The sequence below is a fragment of the Dermacentor silvarum genome, chromosome 4 (assembly GCF_013339745.2).
Source record: "Dermacentor silvarum isolate Dsil-2018 chromosome 4, BIME_Dsil_1.4, whole genome shotgun sequence".
Lineage (NCBI taxonomy): Eukaryota > Metazoa > Arthropoda > Arachnida > Ixodida > Ixodidae > Dermacentor > Dermacentor silvarum.
The window spans coordinates 11,275,910-11,299,694 of NC_051157.2; the positions used below are offsets into that span (position 1 = coordinate 11,275,910).

General features: G+C 50.2%; 1 protein-coding gene across 1 annotated transcript in view; it reads right to left on the minus strand.

The window, feature by feature from the left end:
• LOC119449437 (phospholipid-transporting ATPase VB) overlaps positions 1-23,785 on the minus strand; it is a 149,768-nt gene that overhangs the window by 73,655 nt on the left and 52,328 nt on the right. The gene's annotated exons all lie outside the window — the stretch shown is intronic.

Below are 23,785 nucleotides of genomic sequence, written 5' to 3' on the forward strand. Positions count from 1 at the left end.
AGAAACGAGGACAAAAAGGTGAATAAACTGAGTTGCGAGTCAGCGCCTGTCTGTCACTTTCACCTTTTTGTCCTCGTTTCTCGTGTGCGCGCTGCAGTTACAAGATGGGTAGACCCTGTTGCCTGTAGGCAGTGATGACCCTTGAGCGGTCCTGTGCCAGCGCAGGGCAAGCACAGAGAAGGTGCTCGAGGGCCTCGGAGTCGCCGCAACGTTCGCAGGCCGGTGAGGTGGAGCGTCCCTTGGCGTGCAGCTGCGCCGCCGTCCAGACAAAGCCCGTGCGCAGTCGAAGCAACGTTGCGCGTTCCCTCCTGGTAAGGCCACACTCTGGAAGTGGCCTGGGACCGTTGCCGTTTGCCACTCTGGCATCCGGGTGGACGGTTGATAGCAGTTTTAGATGCGAAGCATCTTATGGTCGGGGCTATGTCACTCCCTCCCTCTCTCCGCCGTGCGGCGTCCACACCCCTACTGCGCATGCGCATCCTGCTCCCCCTCCTCTCCTTGTCTCATCTCTCCTCTCGGCATTCCTCCTCTCCTCTCCGACGCTCTTCTCCTCTCCGGATTGCGCAACAAATGGCAACACCTTCGGCTCCGCGCGCGATAATGCGAAGCAGCTTAGGTTAGAGGCGCGACGGTAGTCGCCACAGAGGCACCGGCAACAGTCACCAACGCCTCGCGCGTTCGGTGCGAACGCGGGCAAAACGCCGACGGCGTCAACAACAGTTGTGCGCGTTGCTGGTGCTGCTGCATGTGCAAGTTTATACAGCTGACAAAACTACCTTGAGTCGACCCCATGGCTGCTTCGCATAGTACTCAGGGTTCCCCTACGGGAAGATGGTGTGATTTTTTTTTTTTCAAACGCTGCCTCGAAAAATCCGAGGAAGCGACTGCTCGTGTGAGCGGCACTTCAGGATGGTGGGCTGTTTTGGCGAGGGTGTCTGCTGCCTCATTACCGGCTATTCCCACATGGGAAGGCAGCCAGTGAAACGAGATGGTGACCCCCGCGGCAGCGAATGCCTTTGTGTGACTCGGGAAGGATAAGCAGCGCGAACCGACTCGCCCAGCAATCGCGTTACCGTTTGTTGGACGGGGCCACGGCTGCGCGCGATATAGGAGGTGTGTGTATACGCCAGAATACTGCCAGAATCAACGTTTATAGAGTATATCTATAAACGTTGGTCAGAATGGGGGGGGGGGGGGGGGGTCGACATACACGAGCGCGCTGCGATCGAGGCGCTGCACTCATCGGATGGACGGCAAAGAAAGACGTCAGATCGTCGTGAGGTCGCCTGACGGCAATGATTCGAGAGCGGCACGCATGCAGCTGTCGCCGCGGAGTGCGCGCGCTGGTGCAACCGGCGTTCTCGAGAACAATGGGTGATGTTGCGACGGACGGTGTATCATCCCGCGTGGCTATGTGGACGGGGCGGTAAAACTTCCCGAGGTACTCTCCCCGAAAACGAGGTCGTAAGCTAAGAGCATGCATGGTGACACGCGCGCCTATATGACGCTTGAAAACAAGCTGCTCACACGAAGGCGGCAGATCGAATTCTTCCATTCCCGAAAATGCCGGACTCCATGAAACGCGCAGTAACTATTTACGCGTCTCCTACCGTCTCTAACAATCAGCAACTCACTCACTCACTCACTCACTCACTCACTCACTCACTCACTCACTCACTCACTCACTCACTCACTCACTCACTCACTCACTCACTCACTCACTCACTCACTCGTATTAATGAGAAAGCAAGTCGGTTCCAGAGGCGACCTACATGTCCTTTACGAGGACAGATCATCCGCCCATCTTAACAAGTACCCGGCAGGAAACGTCGCTTCTTCGGTGCAAATCTCAGCCGCTTTTGCAGTTCAACGAAGCAGAGGGCCGATATCAAAGAGCGGTTCACTGCAGCGCTAATCTCTGAAATTTAGCTAGCGCCAGCTTCCCTTTTTCTTTCCCGCCGTCATTATTGCCTCCAAGTACTCCAAGTACAGCGAACAGAAATGGCTCACGCCATTTCTGTTCGCTGGTACATCACTTGCACCACTTGGCTTATGGCAGAAAGCCTGACAAGCCGCGGAAAGTCAACGACGTCGAAAGAAAGAAGGCAAGAAAGAAAAAAAAAATTACATATATAGCGTGAGTATTCGGCTTCCCGGCAGCAATGCAGGCGCGAAACTGCGCAATCCTCTTTAAGCGGGATAAGGCAAGGACACTCCGATGCCAGCGGCAGCATTTGCAAGAAAAAAAGGCCGAGCACGCTGTACGAAACGGGAAGAACAAGAACGTTACTATAATTGTTACGATACCACGATAATGATACCGGTAACTCGTACCAGCTATCGCAACTTCGTAAGACACCTCATTACTTGTGGCGCCTCCGTAGGCTTCCACCTTGTCTATGATTTCACTGGAGAGAGACGAATGAACTTTACTGTACTCATTGTTGGAAAATTGGGAAATCGGGAAAAGGTTGGGAAATTCCCTGGATGTACTGCACGAGGAGTAACAAGAGGAGACTCGACAAACGTGGGGCTGTTAGCACGGATCTGTAGTGTGATCACGTCACCCAGCTGCATGGTCAGAACTCCCATGAGAACACCCTCTTGGAAGAGAGAAAAAAAATGTCACAGTTTCGCCCTAAGGGCGAAGCAATGAATGCGATAGCAACACAGCAATGTCATACGAAGTAAGGTGAGCGGCTTTGGTAGCAACAACACGCAGAACTGTTGTCGACGCCATCGGCGTTTTGCCCGCGTTCGCTCAAAATGCGTGCGGCGTTGGTGACTGTTGCCGGAGCCTCTGATATAAATAGGCACTGCGTGCCGCAGCTAAACGTCGCCTCCCTTCCCTCCCCCTCCCCCACGGCCTCTCGCTCGTTGGAAGAAGGCGCGTTTGCTCTACATACATGGTGATTGTGAAGGAGAACAGAGACGCCTACTTCTGCAGCCCTTAAGCGAGCACGGCGCAGAACGCGCGTTTGTTCTCCGCCGTGCGTTCACTCCCCGTGAAAGACGCGCCCCTCGCGCCCTTTCACTCGCACATAGAGCGTTCGGCGCGCGGCGACGATTTCTTCTCCAAATGACGTCATACGGAACCTCACGGCGACGGCGACGGCGACGCCGACGGCAGAAATCTGCTTTTGAGTGTCCATATAATTGCTATCGCAATAATATAGGTCGCGCACAGGCGGTTTAGAGACATTGTCAATGCGCTGCATTATATGGGAAGTCTGCAAACAACAAAGTTGTACAAGAATGCAACTAGTTTCACACTGCAGTGGTTAAATTGGTGACACTGCGCGCAAATAGTTGGAAAATGTACAACGGCTCAAAGATGGGAGCGAGCTTGAAAACCAAATCTAAAGGCGACCGCACACCGCTGTTCCGAGAGAAAGCCTGCTTGCGAGGGCAGAAACCTTAAGTAAAGCCACACATCCCGGACAGGGTGTTGAATTCACAAAATTTCTCTTACGTCGCCCGAGACTGCATGGCTATCGCTGCGGTAATAATCTCTTTATCACGCCGATCATCATGACCGTTAGAGGCAGGCGCGCGAACGTGCCGCCGGTCGAGAAGGACACCCCTTTGCGCACGAGATGTTATGAGAACACGCGCCCCCCTGGTTGAAGAAGCAAAGACGGCAATTCGCGGAATGCTGTTGCAAATGAGCGTCTGCCTTTCATTTCCAACAAAACCATCAAATCCGCAACCCACAACATAGCCCAAATGATACGTCGAGTGACGTATAGAAAGGCGGGAATGCGAGAAATCGATACCCTAAGGCTCGTACAGGCCGTAGTGATTAGTCGAATCACATATGGCTTGCCCTACCAAATCCTGAACAGGGAAGAGGAGAGGCAGGCCAACACGATAATTCGAACAGCTTTCAAGGCGGCTCTGGGCCTGCCTAAATCTACCTCCACGGAGCGCATGCTAGCTTTAGGAGTACACAATACTTTCGACGAACTGAGGCAGGCCACTCTGATGCGACAGAGGGAGCGCCTCAGCTTCACAAAAACTGGTAGGGCAATATTGGCACGACTTAATATCCCAGCATACCCGATTTATCTCACCGAACAGGCCGTACCTCTGCCTCCTTCGGTGAGATCCAAAATTACACTAGCTCCAATTCCCAAGAATATGCATCCCGAGTACAACAAGGAAAGGCGCAAAGCACGCGCACAACATATTCAATCGATGTACTCCAATAATGCTAGGTACAATACGTACTACACGGACGCAGCTGCGTATGCAGAGGCTACCGGGCAGCGCTACCAAAGGAGGTACGCCCTGGCAGTCGTGAACGCGATCAGCCAGCAGCAAATTACCGCGTCGACCACGGCGGGCTCCCCCACCTCGGCCGAAATGTTAGCAGTGGCTATCGCGCTCGCTCACGCGGAGCGTTCAGAAAGGGACTCGGTCGTGGTCACTGACTCCCGGGAGACATGTTGCATGTTTCTTAAGGGGCACGTGACTGCGGCTATATATATATAGCCTCGCGATAATCCCCAAATCTTTCAATCACCACCTTCTTCTTCTTTCTGGTGTTTTACGTGCCAAAACCAGTTCTGATTATGAGGCACGCCGTAGTGGAGGACTCCGGATTAATTTTGACCACCTGGGGTTCTTTAACGTGCACTACAACGCAAGCACACGGGCGTTTTTGCATTTCGCCTCCATCGAAATGCGGCCGCCGCGGCCGGGATTCGATCCCGCAACCTCGTGCTCAGCAGCGCAACGCCTTAGCTGACTGAACTACCGCGGCGGGTTTTCAATCACTACCATCGCCTACTCTGGTGCCCGGGACATGCGGGGGTACAGGGGAACGAACAGGCTAACGCTTTAGCTCGAGCGTCTACTAACCGAGCGATGGCGTCCTCTTCGAACCCCAACCCCTCACACTATCCCTCACAAAATCCCATCAATTTAAATATCAAAGACATCCTTGCTCATCAACGCGGAGTGCGCCGAAAATACCCGCCGCCTCACCCACAACTTAGCGGGGAAGAGGCCGCCGATTGGCGCAAAATACAGACCGGGGTATTCCCCCATCTAAAACTGCTAAATTCCATGTATCCCACCCGCTATAGGGCCACGTGCCCTTGGTGCGGTGGCATACCTACACTAATACATGTGACCGGGGAGTGTACTAAGCACCCTCATAGGTCAACTAATAATATCTCAATGGAGCAGTGGGAGGCACAGCTCGCCCGTTCCGACATGGCAGGACAAAAGTCCTTAATTAGCCAGGTCAGGCAGGCGGCAGAGGCCAGTGGGGCCCTGGACTGAGGGGCTCCGACCACCGCTATACTTAAAATATTTTCCAGCCAAATAAAGTTTCTCTCTCTCTCTCTCTCTCATATATATATATACACACACACATGTTGCAAATGCGCGACCGACAATACTCTTTAGCGTGCCTCGCGCTTGATTTTCTTAACCTGCGAGGTTTCTCCTTATACCGGTCAACAGTAGTCGAACTAGCGATGTCTGAGGAGCCATTGTTTGGATAAACGTCGACTCTAGAGACAACTCGTGTCCGACCTCAAGTCTCCATCTTCTTGTCAACCCTTGCCTTGCTTAGATTTTCTCTTCTCGAACTTCTTTTATTACTATGCAACGAAAAAAAAAAAAAAAAAAAACGAGCAGCCATCACCTCTGCAAGGTAACAACATATATTTTACTTTTATTTCGATTAAAAGAAGAAAAAGGGAACACATCCGAAAAACAGAAGTATAATAACGAAGCGACTAGACCCGTGAACGAGAAACGGCGCGCCTTCTGGAAGGCAATCGGATCCAGCCGCTTCGGTCTCATGGCAAGGACGTGTCATGAATTCGCATGCGCCGCATCCCGTCCAGACAGCGAACCAGCAGGCCGTCTGCGCCTGCGTTTCAAAAGCAGCGCTCAGCCGACACTCGTTGCGACGGCGGCTGGCCACCCACTCGACCAACGAGGCAAAACAAACCGCGCTGCTCGTCGAGGATATATTGTCCCCGCTCTTTCCACGTATACATATACAGGCACAAAACGGGCGTCAGCCGGCATTCATTTCCTGTCCCGGTTGGCTTGGTCGCCGCCTTCAAGACTCGACGAGTCTTGCTGGGCCCGTTAATGGCGCAGTATACGCGACCATGCTCCTTCTAGTGCAGACGACTGCGTAGTCTGCTTTGTCCACTGCCTACGTTTTACAGCCGCCCTCAGCGGCTCGCTTTACGGTGATCCGTAGCACGCACTCGAATGGCAGCAAAGGTCGTCTTGGAAAGATTGCAGCGATGCTGGCGTTTTGAACGCGAGGCAGCAGCACTCGCACTGGAGTGGTGGTCTTCACTCATTCCGTTACACGTACTACGTCTTCACCGAAGAACGTTGACACCTGTGTCGGAGACGCCGATGTCTACACAAAATGTTTCCGATATTCCCCCTATAAGCAACAGACATCAGGGAACAATTCCGTTAAAAGATCGGGACTTTGAGACAGCGTACTACCACAGTCCCTTAATAGCTATTGAGGGACTATGGTACTACGTACAGTCGGGGGTAAACATTCCTGAACAGCAGCTCACGGAGGGAACGCTAAATTTCGTCGAATTCAGCCTGCACAACCGAGAACTCGGGAATACGCTGCGATTATCGAGCGAGAAAATTTAGCTGGCCTTTCTCAGCTGGAAGTGGTGCATGCGTGGGACATGCCGATCGAAATCCAGCGTTTTCTACGCCTTTCGGCAGTCCAGCAAGCCCACGACGCGGCCGCGAAGCTCCGTCTTCCGGTCCCGACGTGGGATTAGCCCTTCTATGGGTCACCCCATAGCCTTGCAAGACCAAATAAAGTTTTCCATCCATCCATCCATCCATCCATCCATCCATCCATCCATCCATCCATCCATCCATCCATCCATCCATCCATCCATCCATCCATCCATCCATCATCCGCGGGCGCTGTCTACAAATATTTGTCCCGGACAACATTTCACGACGTGACACAACACTGCTGTGTCGGCTGTGGGTAGGAGTAGCATTCACTAACTCCTACAAGCGTCGTATTGGAATAGCGGACTCACCCATGTGCGCTAAGTGCAAGTGTGAAGAGACCATCGGTCATCTTCTGGGCAACTGTTCCCGCTTCGATAATCAACGCCAGACTCCAGTGTGCCTTGAACAGACTGGACGATAGGCCATTTACAGAAGCAAAGGTCTTGAGAGCCTGGCCTCACAGCTCAACAGCCCAGAAAGCCATTCGAGCTCTTATACAGCCCCCGAAGGCGACAGACTTGAGTGCCTGACTGTAGACCTCCTGTACCTAGCATAGTGCATGTGAAAGCGCGACCAAGACTCGCTTCTTCTCTCTCTCTTTGACTCCCCCTTCCCCCTCCCCACGTGTAGGGTAGCAACCTGGACTAAGTCTCGTTAACCACCCTGCCTGCCTTTCCTTCCTCCCTTCTCCCTTCTCTCATCTCGTCTGCTCCGTCTGCGCACTTCGCTTAATCCCGGACGCCGTCGAGGCATGGAGAGCGGTGCTGCAACCCAGATAGTCGAGGCCACTTCCGCGCAGAAATGCGAGGAGCTCCTCGCACCGCGTATGCGAAAGTGGTCTACGTATACGCACAACGACAGGCAGCACCGAGTAGCGTTTCTGCGTATATAGGGACGAAAGGCGGAACAGTGCGAACGCGTTCGTTGCTCTCCAAACACAGCAGCACGCGAGGAGATAACCGCCGGCGCGCGCGTATCTTGCATTGCCGAGATGGCACGCTGGTTGCCGCTGCTGATAGCTGTCGACACAGCGCCGCAGAAACCCGTGCTGCGAGGTGACAACAGTACTTGCGCGCTTATCTATAGGACAGACGATGAGGTCCACTCGACACGTACACCGCGCCTCTTCACCGAAACCGCACGGGACGACGGACGAAAGACGCAGGACCGTACAGCATCTCCTGGCAAATTGAATTTGTCGCTTTTTCTTAGTGGTGGTGGTGGTGACGATGTCAACTCCAATCTCTTCGCTTTGCCGTATCGCGTCTCGCCTGCCACGCGAGGAGTTCCGCCAACACTGCATGCAGGGGAAGCCCCGAGTGCATCCAGATAAGGCGCCCCTCGAAGTCGATCGCGTGCACCTACCCCTTTACGCAGCGAGATGCGCTATACACACACACACTAGAGCGAGTGCATCGTTCCACTTCACAGAAGAGGCGAGCGTGCACAACATAAATGGAGTGCGTTACGCTGCTCTTACTACCACAAGTTCGGCCGTAGGAATAGAAATGAGAAGCTTTGCTTGCGTGCGCTTACCACACATATATTCTCTTCAGAACCAACATAACCTAGTGACATGCGCACTATAAACACGTTTAAGCTTTAGGCACCCGAAATTATATATAGGAACGAAAACCGCCAGGTGCACAAATGAACACCATGGCGTGGGACTTTGGGTACGCAAAGACGCTTGGGTGCGCTATTTCTACAGCTCCTTAATATAGTCGGTTCTTATATTGCCGCCTGGCACCATACAAACCCGGAAAGCTAATTCTTTGTTAAGATGGCACGGGTACGTACGCACAGATGCAGCTCAACGTATGAGTACAAAGAGTACATTTCTCGAGTTTGCTCAGATAAAAACGGATGTATACTTTTCCTGGGGAGAAATAGATACAGCTTTGAGATCACCTGATGGTTTGTTACCTTAACTTTGCATCCTGCATTACCAAGTCATCTCGTGGAATTTGACGTGTACTACATTAATTTTTCGTTTTTGGTCCCGATCCAGCGGTATACGTTTCGCAAAAGTACGAATCTGCTCAAAAAGCAGTGGCAAGAAAATTATTAAACGCTTGGTATATACTGGGGCCCGCACCTAGCTTTAAGTATATCCACTATAATGTTTTCATCTTATTATTACTGGTGTAACACTGAAAAGGACGAACGCCGATGTTCACGAGGATGGACGATGGGTTTAAGGAGTATACAGCGTTATCCTGGCGCCTGATATGCCATGCATGCCTGCGCAGGTGGCATAGTACATGCGCGGTTATACAAGGGCAGCGGTTGCGCCGGAGCGCTGCGATGGAAATGGGTTCCAGAGTGAACGCCCGAGTGATGACATGTCACGCCCGAAGCCATGTCTATAGAAATTTCGCGCCATAGAACGGTTAAAACGGTTTGTTTACTTTAATCCATGGCTTTACATAAGCATGAAAAAAAAATTCACAATCGGGAAGTAGCCAAAATAAGAATCGTCACAGTCAATTTTCTCCCCGTGTAATTCAACGTTGCAGTATGCGTACCTGGCTGTGAGAATACGGTGCTCCAAATAGGAATTTCAGGCTTTAGCGGTCCAGACGCGAAAATTTTTAAGTTTTCACGCGGCTTCAGTGGACCGAAAACATTGGCGGTCGAGTGCGTATATACGGTGCAACGCAAACGTCGTAAAGGTTCATAAAAGGCATCACGTTGCAACCGCTGTCTATGCTGCGTCTGAACCACGGAGTAAGATCTGAACCTTTCCTCATCACGAGGCTTAAATTTAGCGCGCACGCGAAAGAAAAACGTGCGGACCTAATCAAATCCGAGAGTTGACTGTGCACACCCCGAGGGATACCTGCTAATACGGTGTATTTGCTTATAGGAGAAAACTTGCCGATGACAACAGAGAGGGAGAGAGAAAACATTTACGTCAACCATCGAGGTCGTTGCTCTTGAGATCGAGTGGGTGGTGTCCTCACTCCAGGACTCTACTGGCCATGGCTGCTCGACAAACTTGCTGGACGAACGCTTCTTGGCCCGCCAGGGTATCGCCGGTCAGCTACCTCCCACCGCTCAAATGACGCGCTAGGCGTCCTTAAGTGTTGAGGTTTGCCCCCGCACCCCCACAAGATGTGGAAGAGTGTAGGGCGTGTGCCGCCGCACCAGGGGCAGATGCCGCGATATGTTTGTGGGTACATTTTGCTGTACCTGTGTAGATGTGTTAGTTTGGATGAGTCTGGGAGCTACTGCCTCTTCAGTGCTGAGCTTTTTGTGCGGGGGAGTACAGTGTGGAAATAGCGCAGAAATCATCAGATATATTTTGTTAGCATGCACGTTGCAGTATGCGTCCATGTAAATGAGCGCGTAATATATACTATTCCCGAGGCCTTGGACTTTTTAAAGGATACTATAGAGGAAGGGTTGAATCTGAGAATTGTAAACAATGGCTCAGTATTCGTGGCGTGAACATGCATGAGGAACCAACCACAATGATTAAAAAAAATTAGGGCAATAATTTTTCGTCAGTTTCGATGGCTTGTCAATATCAACCGTGGACTTCAAAGGCCGATAAGAAGCGTGGTAGGAAAGCATAAAACAATAACGAGATTGGTGTTGCCAACCCCGTTTCAAAGGGGACACTCAGAATATCCTCTCATCCATCCAGTTCTACCTTGGCTGGATGGGGCTCTCGAGCCGCACTGACCCAGACTCGACCGGACCGAACGAGACATGACCTGGGGCGCCTTGCAGGAACATTTAATAACGAATTTAAAGGACACTAAAGAGAACAGGAAGTTCAGCTGGAAAAAAGGAGGGACCTTCAGGAATGCATGCAGTTTTTGTTGGGTGCAAAAATATGAGTTATTAGCGGAGAAATTCGTAAACAAAGACCAAATATCTCTTCCTCAATTTCTCTCACCCTAGATTTGGCGCTGAAGCAGTGTCGTCACAGATTTCATTGCTCTCAGCGAATCGGAATGCGCCATGATACGTCACCGCTTGCGTAAACGGCCGAGGCGCTGGCTGCATCATGGCTGCATGGCCGCTGCGTTCGCGTTCGCCGCGATGGATACCGTTGCTGCCGCTGAACATTGCAACTATAGTGAACTAGAGTATATTCTAGTTCACTATAATTGCAACGAAGAGCTCGCCAGGGAAGCAGGACTGCATTTAAGCGATAATCAGTGAAACGGAGCGCGAAATGATCCTCCGTGCTCGAGCGGTAGGTGTTTCCGCGTGCGATGGCGATGAGCCGCCGGCCGCGCCGGCGGAAAGGAGAGCTTCGTTTTCGTCGACGGAAGGTGTGTGTCCGGTCCGCCAGGCGACGACTTTCCCGACAGAACAAGCGTAGAAAGTTGCGCACGTACTCCGTATGGTTATTTCGTGGCTTTATTGAATGACATTCATCACTCACCGAGCCGCCAGTTTGCTGCTGTATGGGCACCGGTAGGGGGTTTAATGAAGGCCGCATTGAGGGACCTCTGCTCGAGAAAGGACTGGGCTCTGGGGCACGCCAAGATACCTTCCGAGAGCAGGATTATACACATAATCCGAGGGTGAGATATACAGAGAGCACACCATCGGTTTCTCTGTCTCTTTCGCCGTTTTATCATCGGCAGAGCACTGAGCCATTGCTAACGCCGGGGAGCCGGGGCTCACCGCGCGGCACCACATGAAAGGACACAATCGAGTCAACACTGCCGCTGCCCCTGAGCAACCGCCTTGCGCCATTTATACAGCCCTCAACCCTACACACACGAGGTATTTTCTGCCTTCCGGTTTTTCGGTTTCCCGCAAAGTCAACGTCCCGGGCGAAGCACCGGGGGATCATTCGGGTAACCATGAATCCCCCCCCGTATATATATACCGACATACCGACGTTAGCCCAAACAAACGGCGGCCGACACGCGTATAGACCGACTGCGAGCGGAGGAACCGCTGATTCCCGAAGGAAGAAGGACCAACAACCGGCACTGGTATCCGTGGACGTTTGAGAGACAACCATATATGCATTTGAACGCACTTCTGACTGCGTTGGCCGTTACTCCGGCTTAACTGCACGCTGCAGAGTGCACTCATGGTCAAAATGCGTATTACAGGATATTTCCTTTGATGGGAAACCACGTGCATAAAACGCAGGCTGACGAGAATTACAGCGCGGCCATCGCGCATCGTAAAAACGTACGTATACGCGCCGGCACCTGCATGGCGATCGCGAGGGCCGCTAAAGAAAGACAGCGTCGAAAATGCGTTCCGTGTGGGTAGAGGTTATACAATCCGGCGTCAGCAGAGGTATACTTATATAGGAGAAAGGTGTGATGTGGAACACAGCTCGCCAATGAAATAGAACGCCGCCTCAAGTTTCAGTCGCAAGTCAAGCAGCACTAAACAGACGAAAACCGCAATAAGCGTATACACCAGCGAGGATTTTAAAAAATTCAATGCCGCCAGCCTTGTTGCCAGTTTACAGCCGGCTATTAGCTAGGGCGCGCTCGTGAGTAACACGAGCGGAACACCGATTACGCGCGGCCTGGATTCAAACAATGTGTGTGCATGCGCACGAAGTTGGCTTTCCCGCCGAACATGCACCACTTCGTGAAACGCCTTTAAGCTCGGTTTTGTGTGGGCCCGCACAATGGCCTATCTGAGCGCAAATATGAGTCAATCATACGTATACTGCTCATGCTTTTTCACACGTATTATTTATAGCACCACTGCTGGTGTTCCCTTTCAAGCGGTGTAAAAAAATTGTTTCTGTCTGGCTCACAAACGGTTAACACTGAAAAAGAAAACCGGTGAGCAATTGACGCATACTGCCGCGTGCCTGCTCCAGACAAGAGAAAAGAGAGAGGAGTATGCAGGGCTATGACCTGGTGGCTAAGGGTGCAGGAAAAATATAGAATAAGAATAAAACAACAAAATTACACCCCGGATGACATGGCAGCGACAACGCGTCACAGGTGACGGGCGAACTTTCGTGCAGAGCCGTGCTGGAAAGGAACACAGAAGCGGATGCCCGTTCTTTTCTTTATACGTAAATGCTTCTCCATCGCATCCGCTTCCCAAACACCACGAAGGCTGCGGCATCTACAGCTCGACAACCCACTTACATTGCCCAACAGTTCCATGCATGTGGCCATGCTGCAGGGACGAATCCAGCTGCTTTGAAAAGCGCTGTGTCATATGAGAAGTTGTGGCGCATGCGCGCACACGCACGCACACACGCGCGCGCACACACGCACACGCACACGCACACACACACACACACACACACACACACACACACACGCACGCACGCACGCACGCACACACACACGCACGCACAACGTAAAACTGACAAAAGGGGAGCACAGGCCGGCGGAGCTCGTCCCACAGGAAGGCCGGGCATCAGCAGTTCCCAGATCCCGACCTTGACGTAATGAAGATTGCGTCATATATAGCGCGCGTCGCGTGCACCAAGCGCGGCCCTGTGCGTGCGCGCGAGGCCGAACAGGCCGGGACGAGGTCGTCGCCACGGGGACGTCGATGTATGCACACGGTTCACTCAACCTCCACGCGATCGTCAGCAACGGCCCTGTCACGGAGGGCAGTCGACGAGGGCAAACGCGCGGTGCACGATGTCGCCAAAAGCAGGAGACCTGTCCACATAATAGAATCGTGGTAGATCATCAGCGTTACCGGACGGGACACCTCAAGGAAGTGAGGCAAACGACAGACACGCGGCTTGTTGATACAAAACCAAACTATGCACTGTGGTTTGGCTTTTTAAGACGCTACCATATAATGTGGGTTTTGTATATATACTGGGTCTCTGCAATAAAAGTTGAAGCTGCGAGTCAACACCGTGTCCGTCTCAGACTGACTGCCTTTCTGGTGCACGTGGTCCCGTCCGACACCGCGGGATTAGGATTAGGTTATGGATCACTAGCTCGCCCAATTAATGAATACGTTGGAAGCCCATATACAACGTGCGGCGCTTCAGAATGATTTCGCCTGCTCCGCGACCTGCTGTAAGCTGTTACCAAACTTGTCGGACGCAGTAGTGAGTATACGGCTATACATATAGAGTCGCGCACGACGGTTCGCACGCCGAATCGTGCGATGTGTCGTCTGACTCGCACATATTTTCCCAAGTTGTACAAACCCTACCACAAGATTCTCGCACGCAAGAGGATGACAAACTTAGCAAAGGTGTAAGTTGGGAAACAACATTTTAATGTGACACTAAACTTGGTCTCGAAACAGCGCGGACCTGGCACCTTCATGTCGACATCACCCACAACGAACTGCTCCGAATAATTAAGGAACTAAAAGGCGAATCTACTCCTTTGGCTGAATTAGTGTATCGTCTTCTTGCATGCAGTACGCCCGCGGGAAAATAGGGAGCTTTAGAAATAGCGCAGCCAAAAGTCTTTGCGTACCCAAATCCCCACGCCTTGCTTGCGTTGTTTTGTACATCCATCTCCGTTCTTTTGTATACCCTCGGCGGTTTGCGTCCCTTATAACTTTGGGTGCGCAAAACATGAAACTCCCACGCTTGTGTACGCGACAACCTTTGCGCGCACGCGGCTGTTGACTGCATGCATGCTTGACATTGTAGACGAGGAGCTAGAAGCGGTGTCCGAGAGCACTGTGTACGCTTAGATGTTGCAGAAACGAAGGAGCTGTGTGTCGCGCAGCGAAACATTCCTGACGACTTGCCCTATACGAGTGAATCAATCAGGCACCGCGCTCAGATTGCGACCCCGAACAGGAAGGCTAGCCTGCCAAAAGAGTTCGACACGTATGGTCATTTATTTATTTATTTATTTATTTATTTATTTATTTATTTATTTATTTATTTATTTATTTATTTATTTATTTATTTATTTATTTACATACTCTCAAGGCCCGAGGGCATTACAGAGAGGAGTGGTGAGTACATATCAAGTCGTTGGCAACCTTCTTGAAATTAATGGTGTCACAGATGGCAGCGATGGAGGCGAGAAGCCACGTGGTTCCCGTCGTCGGCAGTGCGTGGTATGAATGAGTATAAGTAATAGTTGGATTTGCATAGCGGTTACATGCATTTTATTATTTCATGCCACTGCCTTGCTGGCAGGTAATCGAGCCCCCGTTTTTTTTTTCGGGGGGGGGGGGGGTTGCATGCCCGAGAATGGCTCGTTCTTTCACATACTGAGCTGGATCAACTGGTTTTTCCTAAAATGTCGCCCGACTATTACTAACTGAATGAACAAGCGTGGTGTGAGCGCGCACAAACAAACATGAATAGATCACACTGAATGACTGCAGACAACGACTGTCAAAACGCTGGCAGCAAGCGCATACGCCGCAGCGGCGAAGGTACGTGCGGACTATCGCTTCAACGGAAACTGAGCGGCGAATGCACGGCGCATAAAGGTCAGAGCCGTGGGGAGATAAGAGACGGTGCGGGCGGAGCTGACGAGCGCGGTTGTTGGCAGAGTAGAAGTGCGCCCCCCCCCCCCCCCCCCCGCTCCCTCCGGCGCTGGCTTCCCGCTTCCTCGCTTGCGCGTGGGAGATTGAGTGCGTTCGCTCTCCGTGATAGCGCGCGTCCCCGCACGCTTCCGCTCGGGCATACGGCGCGCAGCGAAGATTTTATCTGTAGGGAACCTCACGGCGACGGCGACGGCAGAAATCCGGTTGAAGTGTCCATATAATTGCTATCGCAATAATAGGAAATTCGCAGGCGCAAGTTGGTATCAGCTAGCGCAAGACAGATCGCAGGGAGAAGCCTTCGTCTTGCAGTGGACATAAATATAGGCTGATGATGAACTGCGATAAACCTTTCTGCTATTGCAAATGCTGACCGGAAGTAAGCAAAGTTCCTGCGACTAAATACAGTGTTCTTTTCTCTCTCCAAAATGTGCTGTTTTGTGGGGGGTGGGCGGAAGTAAACGGTGGATAACGTTAAAAAAGCCGTGAAACTCCGTACTTAATTGCTCCTTAAAAGAAAGCTCCGGTAAACTCCGAAAAAAAATTAAATAAATAAAAATAAAATAAGAGCCTTTCGAGTTTGTCATAAAGTAAACTCGGTAAACTCAGAGCCCCACACTTATCTGCCACCAGCAAAACCGCTAGTATATGACGGATAAATACTGCGTTCTGCCCGAGTTCTCGGAAGCGCCACTGGTTTGTACGCAGGCACAGGTAGGCATCAAGGTACGCCTCAGACACAGCCTATACAGTGACCTATTGAATCATGCCGGTTTAACGTCCCAAAGCAAAACTAGTATAGAGACGCCGTAGCGCGGCGGCTCTGGAATAATTTGTCCACCTGGTGATGACACTAGCCAGGCACTGAGCCACCGCGAAGGGCGTGACTTTAGAGGAACGGGCAGCGCACGGCGCCCCCGTGTACTCATCACGTACACAGACGCGTATATGCTTTCCCGTATAGTGCGTACTATACGAGCGCACTCGCTCGACGCGTTCTTCCACGCGGCCCACAAACAGCAGCTGCTGGAGAGAGAGCTGCGCGCTGTCTCTCTGTCGCCAGCCGGAAGTGCAGGCACGCGCCGCATCGGTGCCGTACAGATGTGTACTACACAGGGACGGCGGGAGGCTGCGCAAGCGCGCACGCGAGCCGGCACAAACCGGACAAACGACAGTGTACCGCAGAGGCTCGCGCAATAGCCACACTCGTGTACGATCGAAGAAAAAATAGGCTATAGTTGGTTCTGGTTGACAACATATATAGTATAGGCATTGTTCCACTGGAAGAAGACAGGGGCGAGCGAGAGGCAAGTGTTGCCCTGCCGTCTTCTCTTCGTTCGTGTTCCTTTTTTTCCCACGCTATACCAACGTTTAACTAAAACATTCTTCTATGGGCTTGTAACGGTGCTGCTATCGGCCACAGCCAAACCCAACCAACCAAGCAACCCACCAAAACAACATAATTCAACCCGACAACCGAACACGAAGGGGCAAACAGCATGGGTGATACTGCTGGCTCTTCGTGATTCGTACATTTATTCTCTGACGCCGTTTGCTAACCAATGTTTAGACGCACTCGATCGTGCAGCATGTGTTGAATGGAAAACTTGAAAGAAGTACTTATTTCCGGATTTTACCTGCGTGCCATAGGCAATTTACCGCCGCCTAGAACGGCTCAAGGGCCTCAGCGTTTTGAGCCGCAACTTGGCGTAGAGGGGCCGACTCCTTTCATCGTCGCGCTTGTCGTGACGCAGTGAGCGCGTGTCCTCGCGCTTCTCGGCGTATGGGCTGTCAGTGCACGCTGTGTGACGTCAGTGCTCAGAGGGCAGGGACAGTGCGTATCTGGCCGGAACAAATAAAGTCCGCTTAGCCGTCAGCTGCAGTAGCCGTACGGTTATATACTGCCGCTGCGTTCTCTACTTTCCTGCGCCTTCAGTTTCGACTCAGTGTGTGAATGTACGCAGTAGTCTCACTTAGCCAATAAAGAGAGACGTCAACACTCGCGAGAAAACCATATACCCCTCTCCCCTGAGGATTCTAGCACAAAAAAGACGAACAAGACAGGCGCCTACCGGAGGAAATCATCCATCGTACGAGGTCTGTTAGAAAAGTATCCGACCTTATTATATATTATTATTATATATTATATATATATATTATATTATTTTTTTTTGGTGAACACCTGTTGGATATGAAACAAACGCGCTTGCATCAGCCGACCTTGAACCTCCGTGCGCACGCGAGAATTTTTTTCCCGCCTGCCGATAGCGTATAGTCGCTGGGACGCAGCGTTTGAGTGAGGTAGTGCGCAGTGCTCTCGTCGGGTTTTTTTTTTTTTTTTTTTTTTCATTGCAAGGAAAATGGCGGAGCGACTGGCGCAGCGCTACTGCATAAAATTTTGCCGGAAACTGGGCGACAGCTAAGTGGAAACCATTCGGAAGATTCAGACTGCTTTCGGTGACGATGCTATGAGCAGCACACAGATTGAGGAGTGGTACAACCGGTTTATAGACGGCCGCACATCGGTGGAGAGCGAGCCACGCTCCGGTCGGCCAGCAACATGCCGAAATGACCAGGTCATTGCCGAAGTGAACGCTGTGGTGATGCGGGACCGTCGTCGTGTGACTATTCGACATATTGCGGAAGAGGTGGGCATCAGCACTTTTTCTTTACATTCATTCCATTATGACCGAAGATTTAGCCATGAAGAGGTCAAAAGAAAATTGGCGCATCCAGCACGACAATGCTCCTGCACATTCCTCGCACTTGATTCAGACTTTTTGGCGAAAAACCAGACTCATGTAGTTAACAGGCTCCTTACTCTCCTGATATGGCCCCCTGCGACTTCTGGCTGTTTCCCAAAATCAAGAGACCATTGAAAGGAGCCGGATTTCAGACAAGAGAGGACATTATGGCTGCAACGACAGCTGAGCTATAAACTCCATTCCGAAAGAGGCCTTCTCGGAATGCTTCCAACATAACAGCACCACTGGGAGAAGTGTGTGTGAAGTCCCAAGGAGACTACTTTGAGGGTGATTAGGTTTCCAACGCTCCAGTTATGCCAGTTTTTTTTTTTTTTTCTTCGGCCAAAGGTCGGATACTTTTCTAACAGACCTCGTATACACCACCAAACGCACAGACCAACTAGCCGGAAAGTGCGCTAAAAGAAAACAAAAATGTTTTCGTTTTTATCCGAGCAATTGTCTCGCGCGAAATCGCGGAGAAGCAACATGACCGCGGCTATTGCGAGGGTTCATACGGTGCGCACTGCGCACGTGGAAGCGTCGCCCCCAACACTGGCGAGCCAATTCACTTTCGCGTGCGCGATTTCACGCGGAAGTGAAGACGCGCGCCACTATGCCGCGGACGCACGTGTTGCCCTCTCTCGTGTTGTGCGTGTGTTTGGAGAGTCTATTTACGACCAGGAAGCTTCCTTATTACGACACGCGAATTGTGGGTACATCACTCCAGTTCCTCAGAGACAGCTGACGGCGGCTTCTATCGCGGTGCGCTTTAGAACTAAGCACAGATTTCCAGCACGAATTGCGGCCTGTGCCCACAAAGCAATTCGCACGCTTGTTAGCCATCAGCGCAGTGTTTCTCAAACTTTTCCATTAAGTGACGCCTTTATGTAGTAACAATCCTACCATACGAAAAATTAAAAACAAGTGTCTTATAAGTGTAGTAACAGAAAAGCGAACAAAGCTCTCAAATAAACACACAAGAAGTAAAAAAAAAAGCAAAATAAAACACATTACGCAGATCCAGCGCACATGTCGCCTTCTCAATGTATTTTCTCGTCGTGTATTTCTTCTTACAACCAAGATTTTATCATTATTTTCTTCTAATTTATATTGTCTCGATCGCCCTTTGTAGAAACAAAAATATGTACTGCACCCCCCCCCCCCCCCTCAAACAATGTTCCACGGGTTACCTGTATAAATAAATAAATAAATAAATAAATAAATAAATAAATAAATAAATAAATAAATAAATAAATAAATAAATAAATAAATAAATAAAAATGTCGGAATTTACGTGAAGCGAATCTTCACTGCAGCGCTTTATTAAATGCTATACAACTATAGTGGCGATGAGAACTATTGTGTTTACTTTCATTCTGTAGTGTAATCTCACGCAGTGTTTATGTATATCCACCACAAAGGTCACAGCTTTAATCTCACGAAATACTTTTTCAACGTTTATGCGCTACACCGCTCGCAAGCTATATGCCGATATGCAAGCACCAAGTCAGGCGGACGCAGAGTGTGCAGACGTCTACGCAGCGACGTCACGAAGACCAAGGCAACGCATGGTGATTGTCGAGGCAAGAATAGCAGCTGCATGCAAAATGTCAGAGGTGGTTCGGGGGCCCTTTCAAGAATTCTGCCCCTCTTGTGTCCCAGTGGCACATACCAATTATTGAGCACCGACCAAGAGTGGGTGCTCACACACGTGACATTACACCGAACGACTAAATCAACGAAAATCAAGTAAATCCGTTGAATATGTAATGCGTTATTCCATTAGGATGTATGTGCGTGCGTTAGAGATACATCTATATGAGCCAACACTATTTGTTCATGTTTTATGTAAGAACTTTTCTGTATTACGCAAAACAAAAGTGTTCTTACTGGCACCCCTCTGTCGGTCGGCATACGGTAGTTATACAAGCCCATTTGCTGGTAGTTGCATTCAGCGCACATATATGACCTAATTACCTGATGGCCCATATTGCAATTTACAAATTGTAGCCGTGTAGTTAGCAAGGCGGATCCACTTGGAACGAATTCTCGGGATGACACCAGTTTCGAGATATTATATCCCGAACCTTGCGAAGAAATGCATTGGCGTTCCAGTTAGTTTCTTAACAAAACGTCGCTTTCTGTATTGAAGCACAAACTTAACTGGAACGTCAATGCATTTTTCCGCAAAGTTCGAGAATTAATATCTCGAAACTGGTGTCATCCCGAGAATTCGTTCGAAGTGGATCCGCCTTGCGAACTCCACGGCTACAGTTTGTAAATTGCAATATGGGGCATCAGGTAATTAGTTAAAAACTTAATTAGTGAATTTTTGTCAATAATTTGATTATGCATTTCAATTTCTTGTGCAAGTAATGTCCGCCTCTTCGAGTAGACCAGCTCATGAACTAGAATTGGGCTATCTGCCACAGGCAACCTTAAATAAATTTTGAACGTGTTCGCTGAAACACCCTGTATATATATATAAAATTCAGGAAAGAGGCCCAAGATGATGCTAATGAGAAGGAGGAGGAGCACTGCTTGCTGCAGGCAGACATAGCGCCACTTATCAAGATGAGGTGAAGCCCCGTGACACCAGGGATTCAGACTACCGGCAAGGAGGTCTGGGCGCAACAGGCTGCGCGCCACCCATGCCACCACGTAGCCGGCCAACACAGCTCCCCATACACACTGCAGCTCTATATCGCGGAGGAAATCGAAGAGGAGCCGGAACACGTCCCTCCTAAATATATCTAATGTCCTCGCGGGTACAAAACGTCCCTTGCGCTTGTGTTCGCTTTGAGTCCATCAATGAGTACGCTTTACAATTTCCATGAAACTAAAGACACTCTAATAAATATAATCGTGGCCCGTGTCCCCCAAAGCTTCAAAGTGGACACACGAACGATGACGCGCCAAGTCCTCCGTCTTTCAATGTCACGCTTATTCTTAGTTCTGCATTGCTTAGCCTCTTGAGACTCGAATATAGCTAGAGGACAAAATCGCTTTTCAAGCTCGTTTTTACTGTCTACTGGTATGTTTGGAATGTTTAAGACATACGTTAGAATTTAAATAACACGGTGAGATGTCAAAAGCTGCATCTCCAGGCGAAACACACTTCGGTTGCGTTTCGCCGTCTGCGACAACATAGAGGTGGAGACCAATTTAGTGTCAAATTTCTCGAAAGCGGATGAGTAGAATATGATTAAACCACTTCCATAAGTTCCATATGCGCCGAAATTCATATTCAGAATGAATGTCTTGAGTAATCTCGTCCGAGTGAATTTTGAAGAAAAAGAAAATGAAGGCAATGTTCAATATATTGTACAATGGCTCTTAGGAGGTTAACAGAGGGCGGTGGACCGTAAAACGCCACGCCAATCAGACACGCTCCCTTGGATTTTCTCCTTTTGAGACGAGACAAATTCCTTCCTTACCAGAGCAGCCGAACGAGATCGCGTCTGAGCCACCACGCAAGTCATATGCTGAACGCCGAACTTCCTCCTACGGACACCAGTCGCCATGAATACTAAGCAGGGGCGGGTAACGACTGAAACGTCAAGTGCGGACATTTCAGGAAAGACAAAACGAGTCTGTGTCGCTGACGTGTCTGCGTAGCTTCACCGCTCCAACAGACTTCAGAGCGACTTAAGACCATTGGCGTATACTGCGTGTAAAGCCACGTGCAGACTTGCCAACCGTAAAATATGAAAAATACCACTGTCGAAGCCAAAAAGAAAAAAAAAAGACACACTAAACATCAGTCAAAAATAATACAAATTATTTTATTATACTCTGCATACTGACTGCTTGTTAAAAAATGATGACGTGTTCTTGTGAAGACGCTGTGAACAGGCATCCTTAAAATGTTAATGATGAAATAATAACGAAGCAGTGGCCGAAATTTAGGTTGTCATTATACATGCTTCTATGCGGTGCCCCAAATAATCGAGTGGTTCCAAACAAACGCAATGTAATCGGTTAGTTATAGCATATTCCATATTTTAAGGAATTCGAACGCATTTCCCGAAACACCCTGTATAATAAGGCAGGATATGGAACAAGAACGTAAATCGCGCACAATAGATAAGATAAAGTAACATACACCAACGCTATAACGAAATCCGCAGATGAGACTTATTTTGAGAGACAACAAGGAGTTGCAGCGTCGATAATGAGAGGCGGCAGCGAATATGTCGGATAAGGCGGGCAATCAATTGATCCATCGCGCTTAACAGTTAAGAGGAACGACAAAAAGAACAAGAATACAGAAGAGTGTATGAGCCGCAGTCGAGAGATTACAATAGCGGGCAATGGAGGCAGGTGACGTGAATGGAAGGTTCATTCGCTTCCAAACAATATAAGGTGAGTCAGGGACTTCGTTACAAACGACACGACAGCTGCCCGTATATGGCTCCAGAATGCGGGAATTAACTGCGGAAAAAAAGAAAGAGAGCTCGAATGCATGGCAGCGCATCCTGCCAGGAGTTGCGAGGTTTCCGTGCGACAGGCAACGGCTCGAGTACAGAGTGCAGGCTGCGTAATGCTCAAAAACCGCGAAGTACTTCTCCGCGGTTGACTCGATCTCGAAAAAGCTTCGCGGGGCAGTTTCTTTGCGCCGTGAGGTTTACCGAAACTTACCGGACAGCCAGATCTCCAAAGTAAGCGCGTAAACAGGCTAGAACTCTCTCCCCCTCTGCTATACACCTGTCATTTTGAAAGGGGAGGTTCTGCGGTCAGATTGGAGTCAATAGAGCCAAGGTGTTGGTGACGCAGATGTATTGCGAGAAAGATTACGCGAATTTGTGATCCTAACGGAGCGAAGATATGTACACGCACCCTATTGACGCGTGCACGATTTTTCGCAATATATATGAAAAAAAAAATTAGAAAAGGAGGGTCCGTCACAACCATTCCGAAATCAAAAGTGAACGATATAGTTGTATGTCCGTAAAACTACGCGTCACGATACCGCCATAGAGAGAGAGAGAGAATTACCTATCACGCGAAAGAATGTTTGACTGTTACACAAAGACATAGAACGGTTAGCAGCAGTCATCACGAATTATTTTTCACCAGCTAGGCTTTTTAAGGTAGGTAGGTAGTAAACTAGGCTTTTTAACGTATAAATAAACGCGGCCGGTATTATTTTTTTCTGAATTGAGCCCCCAAAATAATGCGGCGTTAGGGGACCTGGAATCGAACCCCCGGTCTCGTGCTAAGCCGAGCGGAACGCCATAGTCATTTGCAGCCACCCGCGGCGGGTTACTCCGCTCCATCGGAAGTAAAGGAAACACGGAGCGCGACCTCGGACACTGAATGCCGCCGAAAAGCCGCTTGTCATGGAATCGAGCCGTGCTTAAGACGAACTCCGCAAACGCCGGCGAGCGAGCCATGGCATGCGCGACCCACCACGCACCGGCGACCGCGGTGCACACACGCGCGGACAACGAGGTTCTACGCTTGGCCGGCGATGCGGGCAGCGCGCACGACGCGTCTTGGAGGTTGCGTGCAGCACTTGGGCCACACCGAGATGCACTTTGAGCACGCCGTGTCGTTGACATCCTTTCGCCAAGCGGGAAGCAAGATTGACCGATTCCGTGCCCGTGAGACAAACCCGTCAGAACTATCCCAGCGTTTGGAGTCGCGGTGATCTTAATAGAACGTGTTGCTGGGCTATAGTTTGTTCATATTTGCAGATTTCACAAGCGTATACCTTAGTACGGCACTAAAGAAGGCACACACGGGACAAGCGCTAGCGCATGTCAAATCTGCAACGGTGGAGCAGTAGGAGGGGCATCCGCTGTGCCCATACTGCGAAGGAAGTGAACGCGCGCAGGGGGTAG